Source organism: Carcharhinus amblyrhynchos, chromosome 9 (genome assembly GCF_965287045.1).
Source record: "Carcharhinus amblyrhynchos chromosome 9, sCarAmb.v2.hapA, whole genome shotgun sequence".
Taxonomy (NCBI): Eukaryota; Metazoa; Chordata; class Chondrichthyes; order Carcharhiniformes; family Carcharhinidae; genus Carcharhinus; species Carcharhinus amblyrhynchos.
Window position 1 is genome coordinate 43,211,382 of NC_137332.1, and position 11,603 is coordinate 43,222,984.

The following is an 11,603-nucleotide window of genomic DNA, read 5'->3' on the forward strand; positions in this document are numbered from 1 at the left end:
CTGACCGACTGAAAAGAACTGATCTATTTTGTGAACACTCACAAGAAGTATTGGCATTGTCAAGACTGACTTATCACACAGATTGAGATGCACAAATCATCACTTTTGACATTCCTCGATCCCTATACACCTTCAATAGAATTCTGCCCCAAAAATTCTAAGTGTTGAGTTTGAGGGAACACTTGAGTAATTCCTGCTGTTTCTTTCAGTGGGAGTTCAGACTAGAATCTCCCACATTCTGTGCATTGCAAAGGTCATCAGTGTGAATATCATTAGATTTTAGGGGGTGGGACCTAACCCCACCCAGGAGGTTGAAACAAGCAGGCCTCTGCAATGTGCAGTGGCCCCGAACTGTCAGCCTCTTGTTTGCTGGCCAGCTCAAACACTAGCCAGCCCAGGAACCCCGCAGTGCAGCTCCCAACGGCCCCTCCCCATGGCCTAATCGCAGCCCTCCCAACCATTCCTGGGCCAGACTCAATCACCCTCCCCTAGTCGTGGACTGCCCAGATTTCCTGCCCCCTTTCCCTGCAGTGCCAAACCCTGCCTACGCCCCTTCCCCATAGTGCAGACAGCCCCGCAGTCAGGCACCGCCCATGGCCTACCGGCAGTCCCCCCCATCCACAACCCAACCCGATCGCTGGCTTTCCTCCTGCCTCCATTGATCCCAATGGCAGAGGGGCAATGGGACCCTCCACCCCCACCAATTGGCCTCTAGGCCCCATCCGAGTAGGGCCTGCCCTCTTGGCACTGCCCCATTCTTGGTGGGCTGTTCCAAGGTGCCCCTGAGCATGAGCACTTTGCCCTTGGGTAGTGCCAGGGAGCACAGGCTGGCACTACCAGGGTGCCATTCCCAGGAGGCACCAACCCCTGCCGACCGACCCCCATGGGGCCCGGATTGCTCCCTCTTCACTCCAGCAGGGTTAGGCCACCAGCTCCCCAAAAGTGGGGAGTTGGTGTAATCCCAGCTGGAGTGAAATATGCTTCGTGGGGTAGAAGAGGCTAGCTAGCCTGGAGAATTCAGTCCGGGGTCTGCTAATGGCATTTAAATGATATTTAAAATACTATTTGAATGCTAGCCCAGCCTCCTCACTGACTTCCACTGACTGACATGCTAGCAGGGGCAAACTCTCGTGCGAATCCTGTGCATTGTCCCCTGCATGATTCTCCTGGCCTGTTGTGCTAAAAAATCAGCACAGCAGGATAGAAGAATTGCCCCCCTTATTACTGCAGCTGTCATGACTGCTTTAACTTGTCCACAAGCTTGAATGTGCTTAATAGTAAATCACCTACATAGATACTCTGTGGGGTAGTCTTTAGACTTCCACTCCGTGCTGCTTGTCACTTTTCCATCACAACAGTCAGGTAGGACTCATTCCACTGTGCAATTGGTGCACAAGATGCAGATGTGTCCTTGGGCTGTTTATCTAGTGGAGGAAATGTTCCAGGGTGTTTTGCTCACCCTGGTGTTTGCAAAATATCATAGGGTTCTGGAGTTAGTATTTCATCTGGGAATGGCCATGCTGGCCATGCTGGGAGAGAATTTTATCTGCTAATGAGTGGAAGGGCATGATCCGGCCGTGATATGGAGATGCCAGCGTTGGACTGGGGTAAGCACAGTATCTGGCCCTCATGCAAGATCTTATCTTGTGATCTCTTTTCCATGCTAGCCTCTGAATCACCTGATGAGTCAATGTGAGAGCTCCCTGCTGTGCCAGATTACGCAAAGGGCTGGAACAAAGAAAATAACAAGCATCCTAAAGCCTGTTTTTGGAAACCCTCAAAAGCAAATTGCAGCCCCGACTCCACAGCACAAAAATTCAGCCAATGTTTCATGAAGGGCAATAACCTGAACTAACAGATGAATAATAGGAGCTATTACTAAGAGTTGCAGTGGATGTCTGACAATTCTGGCTCTTAATACGTATACACAGAGGGTTTATGAATAGCAAGCTGTGCAGGCAGGCTGGAAGGGATGTCTCTTTCAAAACAACAACCACAAGTTTCTCTGGGGGTTGGACAAGTCTGTGGGCCTGAACTGCTCAATGGTGCCTGAAATCTGGTAAACAGATTCTCTCCCTTTGCCTTATCTTGAAAATACATCAAGCATATCCATGGCACCTTATCTACCCAGAGGAACTTGAAGAATGTGCAAAGGTTCTATGACTAAAGGTCAACCCTAGATTTTAGAACAGAAGTTATATTTATGCAGCACCTTTTAACATAATAAATTATCTCTCGGTGCTTTGTAGGAACATCATAAAACAAATATGACAATGTGTCACAAAAGGAGATATTCAAATCAAAAAGACAAAAGCTTGGTCTAAGAGGTCATTTTTAAGGAGTGTCTTAAAGGAGGAAAGTGAGGTAAAGTTTCAGGAATGCCAGAACTGAGGACCTGGACAGTTGAAGGCATGGGCATTTAACGTGGAATGATTAAAATAAGGGATATTCGAGAGGCCAGAATTAAATGAGCGCAGGTACCTTGGTGAAATGTGTGATTGAAGGACATTTCCAAGATGAGGAAGAGTGAGGCCATGGAGGGATTTGAAAACAAACATGGGAATTTTAAAATCAAGACATTGCGTGACCTGGAGCCAGTGTAATTCAGCGAGCACAGAAGTGATGAGTGAATGTCATTTGTGGTGAGGTTAGCATAGGGGCAGGAGAGTTTTGGATGAGTTCAGATTTATGGAGGGTTAAATGTAAGAGGCAAATCAATCCTGCAGTGAATAGTCAAGTCTAGAGGAAACTGGCATCAATGAGGGTTTCAGCAGAAGAGTTGAGGCAGGGGTAGAGACAGGTGTGTTACAGAGGTGAAAATTGGCAGATTTAATAACAGATCAGACATGTGGTTGAAAGCTAAAATCGGGCTCATATGTGACACCAAGGTTGCAAACGATCTGCACTGGGTGAAGGACTGAGAAAGAGATGAAACACCATCACATCAGTCTTCCCAATATTCAGCTGAAAGAAAGTTCTGGCCGGTACTGGATTTTGATGAACAGTCTGACAATTTACAGACAGTGAAGGAGTTGGGAGAGGTGGTAGTGGAATAGAGCTGCATCTCATCAATATACTTGTAGAAACCAATATGTTTTTAGATGATGTCACTGGGGGATGGGGGGTTATCATGCAGATGTGAAATAAGAGTGTTCCAAGAATAGATCTATGGGGACACCAGAGGTAACGGTGTGAAAAGCCATTGCAGGTGATTCTCTGGCTACGATTAGAGAGATCAGAATCAGGTGAGTGTAATTCCACCCAGCTGGATAATGGATGAAGAGGCATTGGATCGGGATAGTGTGATCAACTGTGTCAATGGCTGCAAACAGCTTGAGAAAGATGAGGAGGAATTGTTTTCCTCGGTCAAATAGGATGCAATTTGTGACTGAGATAAGAGCTGTTTTGGTGCTCTGGCAGAGGCAGCAACCTGATTGGAGGCAACACTGTAAGGCCAAAATATACAATGATTTCATAAAACAAATGTATGAAATCAACATCTACATCTAAATCTACATCAAAATGTATAATGTTTCATAAATTATGCATGTGAGCAGAGTTATTAAGACTCATAAAATCAGTTCTAACAAAATACTTCAATGGGACAACATATATATGAATTATTTTGAGCTGAGTTATAGTCAGCGCAGAATTTAACTTTGTTTTATTTTAGCAGAGATGAAAACAATTTACATTTATATGATGCTTTTAATGCTATAAAACATCTCAAGCCATACTAAAGGAACATTATCTAACAAAAGTTGACACTGACTCACATAATGAGATGTTAGAATGGATTTTAAGGAGGAATTTGAAGCAAGAGAAAGAAGTGGAGAGGCAGAAAGGCTGAGGGAGGGAGTGCCAGACCTCAGGATCTAGGCAGCTGAAGACAAGTGTTAGTGGGGAGGCAGTGACTTAGTGGTGTTGTCACTGGGCCAGGGATCCAGGGTAATGTTGTGGGGACCCAGCATTGAGCTCCACCATTGCAGATAGAATTTGAATTAAAGTCTAAAGACTATTGTCAGAAAAACCCAGGGTAGTTTATTAATGCCCTTTAGGAAAAGGAAATTTGCTGTCCTTACCTTATCTGGCCTAAATGTGACACCAGATCCACATTATCTTAAATGGCCTAGCAGACCCATTCCTATGAATGAATATTAAAAAAAGTTAAAATTTAAATATCAAAGTACACAGATCTTGGAGGTTTGTAGAGATTGAGATAGGGAGGAACAAGACAGTGGAGAGAATTGGAAAGGAGGAAAAGGGACCAAAATTTTAAAGCTTGAAGCCAGTGTAGGTCAGCGAGCATGGGGGTGATGAGAAAAATGGACTTGATGCAAGTTTTGAAAGTAGAATTTTAGATGAACTCTAGTTTATGGAGGGTAAAAGTAAGGTGGCATATAGCTAGATCCTTTAAATGCTTACTATTAGGAATTACCTTTATCTGAGAGGGTTATGACTGATGTACATGAAGAAAGCGACATAAGTCAATTTTTAATCTGAAAGAGAGTCATATGAATGTTAGAAACACAACATGCCAGTCAACATCTGTGGACAGAAGAGATGGTCCCCGTTTCGTACTCTCCTTCAGATTTGAAAAAGAGATGGACAGACATAATTATGAGCAGATATAAAAATGAATTCACGTATTTAACATAAACAAACAAACAATGTAGTCAACTAACTAAAGCATGGAAGAAATAAAAGGCATTGGAGAAGCAAATATTGTGTCGATGAGCAAGACAGAGAACGTAAAGGAAACACAATAATTTGGAAGTACTAAAGACTTGGAAAACGTCAGATTCAAATCAGGAATGAAATTAGGAACATAGAGCAGCAGAACAATAGTAGACCATTTAGTTCCTTGAGCCCATTCTTTCATTTGATTAGATCAGGGCTGATCTGTACCTCAACTCTTTTTACCCACCTTTGCTATGAGACATTTTATATTTTTGCCCAACAGAATCTACTGATCTCAGTTTGAGAGTGAAAATGTGATAAATATCTGAAGTGGTTGTAGCCAGTCTTCAAATCAAAGGATTGCAAGATGACTGAGGAAAGATCAGATATTGTTCATGAAGACTGCCTTGAGCTTTGGCCAGATACACTTTTCTAACAATGAGCAAGAGTCAGAACAGGGGTGAAAGGGGAACTTAACAAAGCAAATAACAAGTGTACTTAGCTCACACAGAAACAGAAAATGCTGTAAAATCTCAGCAGGTCTGACATTACCTGTGGAGGGAGAATAGAGCTAATGCTTCGAGTCTGGATGACCCTTTGTCAGAGCTAAGTGTGCTAAGCAAATTGCTGTAAACCTAATGGCAAATACAGAACACAGAGCAAAATACTGAAGGATCTTGGAAAGCTGAAATTAAAACAGAAAGTGCTGGAAATACCAAGCAGATCAGGCAGCATCTGTGGAGAGAGAAACAGAGTTAATGGATATGCTAACTGATTGGATAGTTGTCCCTCCGCACTTAGGTAAAACTGGGTATCATGATGTCAGATTCAGTCCCCAACTGCATGATGCCCATTTTCCAATAATATGGAAGGCTGGCGGGCCACAGGACTGGAAGCTTGCCCACCTTTTGATAAAAGCCAAGTAAGTAATCGTTGCAGCAATTGAATGGTCAGTAGATGCCAATTTTCACTCCCTGTGCAATTTTATGTTGGTTGCATGAGCTACATGGTGGAGGTGGAGGGAGGGAATCACAGCAGAGTGATTTCATCAGCCTCAGAATCATTCCAAAGATGATCCGGAGATCTCTGTAAAACTTCCCAGTCGGCAACTCAGCATTGCATTAGCTTTGTTACAGACGCAGTGTTCAGGAGGGTGGAGAACTACACCAGATTCGTGAGAACAACCACACTGAGAGTGTCAGAGGCTTTGAGGCCATCACTAGATTTCCCAAAGTGAAATGGAAAATTGACCAATTGTACTTGTGGTGAACAAGGCACCCGCAGGGTACCAGGGATGTTTGCCAACTTAAAGAGATTTCCTTCCCTCAATGTGCAGGTTGTCTGTGATCTCTCCCTGTGGATCCTGCCAGTGTGTGCGCATTACCCTGGAAGTAGCCACAATACATATCCCCAGGCAATACCAGGTGTCATAGCTCTTTACACCACCGATGCAGCTAGATGGCTGGATACTTGAAGACAAGGGTTACTTGGTAAAGAGATGGCTCATAATGCCAGTCAGGCATCCATGCCCTGAGGACAGATACATTGACAGCCATATATCCATTAGGTCCACCATTGAGAGAATCATTGATTTTCTGAAAATGAGATTCCAATGCCTGGACCAATCTGGTAGTGTCTGGCATGACGCACCAGTTTGGGTCTCCCTGATTGTTGCAGTTTACTGTTTGCTTCACAACTTGGCATGGGGGGTAAGAACTGACATATGAGGACATCATAGGTTGGCAAACATCTTTGGATGAAGAATCCAATGATAATTGAGAAGAGAATGTCAGGATGAAGATTAAAGTGCCGTACCCCTGAAAGCCAGCATAAAGTAGACGCACTTGCAATTGGGTGAGACATTACATGAGTAAGACAGTCCAAATGAGTATATTTGGGGAATTGGAGCAAAATGGGCATTCAGTGCAGAGGGGAAGAGATGCTTTTTGCTTTTTCGCTTTCTAATTTTTTCACCCTTCACGAAATGGTGCTTGGTGAGTATTTTAGCTACTATGAAGCAGCAACAGGGGAACAAACGGACAACCATGAGGTCAAAAGAAATTGGTAAATTGATTGATTGGCAAATACATCGTGTCAGGGACAGTGTGTGCAAAATCTATGTCTGGAATGAATATAAGAGAAGCTCCCCAGGGTTTAAAACAGTGCACACTTTGGTGGTTATTTAATAAATTATAAAAAAAACACATAATACATAAGTTAATAATGTAATTAAATAATTATTTCAAATACATTAAGGATGGTAAGACAGGTTTGTATCAAGGCTGCAGCATGTGGTGGTAGCTCGTGCATAACGTTGTGATCCAGGGCAAACATGTCTTGGGACTAAGTGTTGGCAGCTTGAGGATATTTGACACAGAGTCACTGAGCCAGAGGTGGACATTGCGACACATCAGTGAGAAAGAGAATTACCGGGACTCTGTTTCAGGAGGTGGTCACACCCTTAGGATAACATCTTCTGGCTTGAAAAATGGTCAGGGTCAAGTGAGTGCAGCTCAAAGCAGGTACAGCAAACCATAGGTCAGGAGTGTCAGCCTTTACAATTGTCAAACACGTTTGAGATTCTCACAGTTTGATTGAATGAGAGTGGGGACTGCAGAATGGATGAGCTGACTGACCGTGGCATAGTGGTGCAGGCAGCCATTCAAACTGGTAGGGTGGGGTTGTGGGGGGATGATGGGTGTGACACGCACAAGGATGTAGGGGTGGTAGAAGACTGTATAGTGTGGGGGATTGACACTGTTCTCCACAGCAAAGAGCCAGAGTCCAGGCAGCTGTGTTACCTAACTGGTGCCTGGGTGCAGGCCATCTGCTCCAGGCCCTGGAGGAACTTGAGTGAGAGGGGGAGAATCACTATTTGGGTACCAATGACATTGGTAGAACAAGAAAAGAGGCTCTGTATAGAGACTTTGAGGAGCTAGGCACTAAATTAGACTGCAGTTTATCATCTTCAAGGTGATAATGTCTGGATTATTCCCTGAGCTGTGCTGGGTATATAAAATTAGAGAGATGAATATGTGCTCAAAAGCTGGTGTGAGAGAAATGGGTTTCGGTTTGTGAGGCAATGGTATCACTGTTGGGGAAAGTGAGGGCTGTATTTTGGAATGGGCTACACCTGAATTGTGCTGGGACCAGTGGTCTTGTATAACTAGGGAAGTAGAGAGGGCTTTAAACCATATAAATAGGGGGATGGAACGGGAGAGGCTTACAAAGCAAAGGACACAGCAGCATTGCAAGGTAGCTATCTGTTATCTTACCCAGAATGTGACAGGAAGGGACAGAGTGTACAAACATAAAAAAAAGCACATAGGGCCAAAGGAAGAAACATAGTATAACAGCAAAATTAATGGATCTTTACATAAATGCACACAGTATTTGGCACAAGATAAACAAACTAATGGCACCATTTGAGGTGAATGGGCACATTCTTATCAACATTCCAGAAACATGGTTATTACAAGGAGATCAAAATTGGGAATTAAATATTTATGGGAATGGAACATTTTTGTAAGGAAAGGGTGGTGGGGTAGCTTTGTTAGCATGAGATAGAATAAGTATGAAAGCAAGAAATGATCTTCAAATCATAGGATCCCTACAGTGCAGGAGACCATTCAGCTCATCGAGTCTGCACCAACAACAATCCTACCCAGGCCCTATCCCTGTAATATCACACATTTACCCTGCTAGTCCTCCTGACAGTAAAGGGCAATTTAGCATGGTCAATCAACTTAACCCACACATCTTTGGACTGTGGGAGGAAATCGGAGCACTCAGAAGAAACACACTTAGATATAGGGAGAATGTGTAATCTCCACACAGGCAATGACCCGAGGATGGAATTGAACCCAGGTCCCCGTCTTCATGCGCCCCCTGTTGAACATCCAACATCTGCCTCTTAGCAAACAACTCCAGAGACTCTTCATCTGCAAGGGGCTCAACCCGTTCTGGTCTCCCAGAGTCCTCTGAGAGTCAGAGGCTTAGATTGTCACCACCTCCTACAGCTGGTATGGTTCTGTATGGTGTTCACATCAACTGGTGCTGTTGTTTCAGCCAATGTGTTGGCAAAAGATGCAGAGCAAGGATGAGTCAGTGCATTCTCTGAAGTCACCTTCTATTCCTCAGAGTTCATAACTGTTCCTTAGGGCTGCTGGGTGCTGGGGCCATTGACTGACCTATTGGAGAAAGCACAAGGGTGAATTAAATTCAACATTGTAGTTGAAGACTGAGCAAAGATCGCTGCATCTTGGACAGAGATGCAGCGACCTTTTACAAGTCAATATGTAGCAGAATGATGCATAGCCAGCCATTTCCACACACACTGTCCCATTCCAGCCATACTCCATTCATCTGTGTCAAGAGACAGTCCTATAGACTAACTCTGGATTCACCTTGTCCAAGTGATCTTTACCTCAGTGTTTGCAAGCACTTTCAGCCAAACGTATCAATTCAAGAGTATTTGACCTTCTTGCAGAGTCTCCAGCATTAAAGGTGCCAGTGTCCAGTCAATTTGGCAATTTGGTTCGCCCCAAGTATCATTTTAAATACTTGAATTTTGCAGATGTAAGAAACGCTATGGGCTCTGACAACACCTTGCTGAAGGATCTAAGACCTGTGCATCAGAGATATCCATTCATCCTAACTAAGCACTCACTACACCAATGGATTTTCAAATAAGCTGACTGAATAAGGAAACTCATGTGCCAGAACAGGGCTAGTAAAACTCATTTTTACTGATGCATAAGATGTCCAATTCACTGTGTGAGAATTTATGGCAATATAATTATTTTTCTTATTTATAGTTTTGCCCACAGAATGCTTGAATCTAACTCAGAATTCCAATGCTGACAATTTATAATGAAACAATCAAGAGTAGCTGATACATCTTTTAATTCAATACACATTGAATTTTGGATATTTTCACATTTAAGCGTAAATTGTTTGAGAAAAGCCATTTAAAAGTTGTAGCATGATTACTGATTTGATTTGCAGTTTGATCATTCTAATCTGAAAATGTATTGTAGGGACACTTCTTCACAAAAAAATCTTTATTTTCCTTCATTCCACTGAATATGACCAAAAGCAGATGAGTTGGTCATTGACCTCATGTTGTTTACAGCTGTTTTGTGTGTCTACATGACAACAATATTCTTCTACTCATTACAAAAAAAACCCTGCATACTAACTTTCCGCGATTGACGGGGTGAGTAGTATCCAGCGATGTGGCACTGTCACAACCACACTATGCTAAATCAGTCACAAACTCTATTTGAGTCAGTCCTCGATGTTGTCAGGCCAAACCCTCATTGTATGCATGGTGCAAATGTTTGCATGTTTTTTAGTTATGAAGAAAATAAAGTTTTAAACCAAGATATTTGCTTCCATGGAGCGAATAGTTGATGATAAATTCAGGAGATGGGATCCATTGGCATGGTCCACTGGTGTCAGGATTAAAGGAGAGAGGGAGAAAGAGAGAGAGGAAGGAATCATTGACTTGTATAGGATTTGCCATGTTCACAGGGAGTGACTAAAGTACTTCACAGTCAATAAATTACAGTCAATGTTGTTTTCTAGCAAAACATGGCAGCCAATTTACGCTGGGAAATGTTCCAAAACAGCAATGAAATGAATGGCCGTTGCTGTGCTTTAGGCAGTGTTGCTTGTGGGATAAATGTTGGCCAGGACACTGGGAAAACTCTTATCTTTTTTTGAGCAGTGGTGTGGTATTTTGCACATTCATCTGAAAAAGTAGATGGGAGCTCAGTTTAGCATTTCATCCTCTATTAAGATAGTACTCCATCAGTGTAGCTCTGATGGGGATTACTGCTATGATTCATTGCCTCAAATCATTGCAACCCCACCAGACATAGCTAACTGAATAATATGTGAGTTTTTAGTACTCAGGCAGATCTGTTATTGAACATACTTTTACAAGGGATCTCCACCATATTCACCAGAGTTTAATACACATTGTTCAAGTTAATGTGCATACTGATTTCATTCAAATTCCATTAAATTGTGCTGCTTTTAAATTAAGCATTTCATCAGCTTCCTTTTTAAAGGAACTATGTTTATTTTTGACATTTCTTTCAGGTTTGTTTTCTTTTTTTTGCACAATGATCATATTACTGCGCGGGTTGGGTTTGGAGGAATCACTGATCTCGTTGGCACATCGAGATCAAACTTATGTAAAGAGTCTGAAGTTGAAGCTGGATAGGTAAATGGTTGGAGTAAGAGATACTGTAGGAACACCATTGGAAACAGTGCAATGAGGTTTATTTTGGATTGGTTTAGCAAATAACTGGCAGACAGAATGGGGAAAATGTTCTCTGTCTGTACTTTTAGTGCCTGTGGTTCAAAGAGTTATTGATAACTTTAACTGATGATATCAAACAATACTCCCAGCCAGCACTCTTGATAGTATCAAACAATTGTTGAATTGGGAAATTAAGACATTTTCAACAGGTGGATTATTTCAAACTTATCTCTGCGGGTTTAATTTTAAATGGAAGGATCTTTATGATTGGATTTCCCTGAAGCCTAGGGTAAGATTTTGCTAAAGCGCTGGTGATCCTATCTTCAGGCTGGTTTCTGGATCACCAGTCTCTTTGGGCAGAGATGGAACTTCCCTGTGATATTGCTAGAAGGAGGCGGTTAAGAGGAGCCAGCCAAATAAGGGTGGCAGGCAAGTCCATACTGCTGGTTCATTCAGGAGGCCAGGATCTCTGGAACCTGGGCAACAGCACTGCGAGAGATGGCCACTGCTGAGGCAGAAAGAGAATGCGAAGGGTGTAGAGTGGAGGGTGAGCAGTAAATGATTTGATATGGACCAAGCAGGCAGCACCTGGAGGAATGGAGGGGAAACCCCTTCTGTGGTAGCACCAGGTGGCTGGAGAATTTGCTGCTGA